Source organism: Microcebus murinus, chromosome X (assembly GCF_040939455.1).
Source record: "Microcebus murinus isolate Inina chromosome X, M.murinus_Inina_mat1.0, whole genome shotgun sequence".
In the NCBI taxonomy this organism is placed as follows: domain Eukaryota; kingdom Metazoa; phylum Chordata; class Mammalia; order Primates; family Cheirogaleidae; genus Microcebus; species Microcebus murinus.
The window spans coordinates 93,590,146-93,593,610 of record NC_134136.1 but is presented as its reverse complement, the minus strand read 5'-3'; the positions used below and the strand labels follow the sequence as shown (position 1 = coordinate 93,593,610).

Below are 3,465 nucleotides of genomic sequence, written 5' to 3'. Positions count from 1 at the left end.
CTGTGGGTCACATGACCACCTTCTCTACATGGCTCTGCATCCTCTCCTCTCCTCATAAGGACATCGGTCATTGGATGAGGGTCCACCTTAATCCAGTATGGCCTTATCTAATGATCTCTCCAAAGACCCAATTTCCAAATAAGGTCACATTTCAAGGTTTCAGGTGGACACGAATAGTTTTGGAGGGATAGAGAGAGACATTATTCAACTCAGTACAGAAGAATGCAGAGACTGTTTCAAGGCAGAAGGTATTTCCAAAAATACTTAGCTACTCAGAGTTTCAAAATGCTGCTGAGGCCTTAGGCCCCATGAACACCACCCTCCAGATTCAGCTGAGGAGCAGCCCATGGAGCAGCTGTAAGTTTGGATCAACAGACTGCAATTTCTTTGGTGCCCACACGACATCTTTTGCCACTTCTGCTCAGTGTTCAATATTCATCTGAGAGCGCTTGCTGGTTCTCCCCAGAACAAATCAATCAGATCGATGCTTTGTGTGCGAGAGGTACAATCGAAACTGCCGATTTTGAAGAGTTTGCGGGCAGCAGGTGCGAAGGGAAAATGCTCCCTGCTGGAGTGGCATGCAGCATCAAGGCCAATGTCTGGCGGAGACGCGGCCTGTGATCAGCAGGAGTAGCCTGTGTTGTACTGTCATGTGGTGGCGATCGATTTGGAGAACTACTAGGATGTCAGAGCTTCCTCCTGCAAGATCCAAGCCCTCTCTTTGGTAAGCTAAGAAAGAATCTTGTCGCCACCCCTCCAATATCACGGCATGGATATTCCAAGCCAAGACCAATTGTAGCCATGTGCAGAGGAGAGTTTCAACTCCAGGAAAAAGACTGCAGAAGGCAGGATTCCCATGCTGCCTACCTCACCCCATAAATACTGAAATCCGGGAGAAGAAGATAGGTCCTGCCACTGTTTCCAGAACTCCAGGAGACTTGTGGGTTTTGAATGAGTCAGTATCAGAGCAGTTAGGTGCTGGAATAAAAGTCGAAGCTACTAATACTGATAAAACAAGTGAAAAAGTAGGGAATGTGAGTGAGGTGGGAAAAAAAATGACTTTGAGGACTGCCCATCCTTATATGATGACACTAATGTGGAAGTTCCTTTTGAGGGTGAGTGGTAGTGTTCCTTAGTACAAGAAATTTCACCTTCCTAACAAGAGGGGTTTCTGTTGTAGGGTCTTGAGGTAAGATTGGTATCCAGACTGTTGTAACTTGACCCGTTTTTTCTTCATGCCTGTTATCATTGCTGTACCTGGAAAAAAAAAAAAAAAAAAAAAGGAAAATGAAGGAACTGATGTCCCAGATCACTGAAGAATCATTTAGGTTCCAGTTGTTACAGCCAAAGATCTGCATGCAAAGGAAGAAAAACTCAAACTTCTTGATCCCTGCACCTCGGCAGAATTCTTGCATTTGGCTCACAGGTCTGAAAGCCTAGAGACCATCTAAAGCCCAGGAGAACAATCAGATAGCCTTTCAGAACAAGAGACCAGATACAGAAAGCACGGAGGACTCACAAAATCTCTTGAAGCCACGCAGCATATGTGAGAAAAAACCATGAGATGAGAATATTATTCATGGAGGGACAGGCCACCTTGTCATTTGTTCTCACTGTGCCAGAAGATTAAAGAAGCCTCGGGCTTTATGCCTTCTTTGCAAGAAAAAGATTCAGCTGGTTATTAAGGTTTTTATGGCATAGCTGAATTGGCAAGTTGCAGAGAAATCATAACCAGGGCCAGGACAGGGATAAAATTGTCAGTATCATGCATCTTTACTCAGGGTGACCCACTGCGTCTGTTCATTTGTTCATGCAAATGTCTGTGTGCCAGGGTATTTTTCCCTTCTAAATTCATATAAATTCAAGAGCTATTCTTTAGAACTAGATCAATTTGAGAACTCCATATACAAGAAAAGTTACTTTAATCACTCTATTTTTCCTCCAAAACGGAGATTTTAGGGTGAAGCAATTATGACATAAAGACAAACAGAAAAATACATTAATCCACCAAGTTATCTGAAGAATAACCTTTTCCTAGTTAATTTTATTCTCCACCCTTCTATTCTTTTAGAGAATGTTCTTAAGCAGAAAAATCCAAGGCGGCTATGAGAAAAACACTAAAGGCAATAATAAAAATAAAGAATCTGATGTGTTGTGGATCACTTTACCTTACAGTCAAGCTGCATGGTTCCGGGAAACCAAAAGGAAAAGTAAGAATCTTGAAAAACAAGAAATTTGTTCCATGTATGTCTAGAACAATAGTTATCAAAATTTTTTGCTAACATGCTCCTAAACGAATTTTTGAAAACCTGTATACCTTTTTGTACATTTAAGAAAATTATGTGGGTGATTTATGTAGCCAAAATGTTTGTGCCCCCATAATACTCTGAAATTAAAAAATAAAATTAAAAGAAATTGATGTGTAATTAACATAAAATACATAGATCTTAAGGGCTTCCTTCTTCCCTGTTGTAGACATCTGAGTAACCACCACTAAAAACAAGCTGTAGAACATTTCCATCACCCCAAAATATTCTGTTGTACCCCTTTCCAGGCAGTCCCCTCAAATATTTCCTGACTCTCACTCTAGATTCGTTTTTCTTTTGCACATCTTTAATCTGCCATCTAAGTCTTAAAAATACATTGAGTTATTTTACAACAGAAACAAATGATTGGATAAAGTTTTTCATAATTCCTCAGTGAGGAATGATTAAAAGTGAATATTGGAACCACCTTGTGTATTGTTTGTAATTTGTTATGTATAGAATTTCACTTAAGAGTGTCTAGTTCTCACAGTTTGAGCCCAGATATTTGCTCGATCTTTTTCTGTGCTCCTTATTTATTATGTCTTGGATTAAATAACCTCATCAGGGTCTTAAAAATATTTGCAACCACGTGTTTTATGCTCAGAGTGAGCCAACTATGTCAACAGTACCCTTTCTAGACTGCTGCCAATGGAAGAGGGGTAGGGAAGTGGATTTCCTGCTACATTTCACCATTCAGTTGACGTTTGAACTTGAACCTGCCTCGAACCATTAAAGAATTGTATGGGGTGTTTTATTCCCCAGCTATACTGGGGTACAGTGATAAGGGAACAGAAATTGAAACCAGAAGACCTGGGTAGGAGACTCAATTCTGCCGTTATTGTGTGATCAGAGACGGATTCCTCAAACTTTCTGAGTCTTTGTAGACTGCCAAATGGGACTGAAATCTACCTCACTGGAATACTGTGAGGAAAATATTAGGTAAGAAGAGTGAAAGTGCTTTGTAAAACATCAAGTCTCCTCAGTAGGGCTTTAGTATTCTTTGTTATACTTCTTTTAACTCTCACTGAATATTGCATGTAGGAAGTCTCAACAAATATGTGTTAATTGAAGGATATATTTGTTTATAATAAACAACAGTAAGGAGTTGTAAATGTCATTGTTTAGAGAGTTAAGAATTTACCAATTAAACTTTCAACAT

General features: G+C 39.8%; 1 pseudogene; it reads left to right on the top strand.

Annotated features, from left to right (window-relative positions):
• Positions 1-308: 308 nt before the first annotated feature.
• LOC105882313 (protein Mdm4-like) lies at positions 309-1,701 on the top strand (annotated as a pseudogene).
• The last annotated feature ends 1,764 nt before the right edge of the window (positions 1,702-3,465 follow it).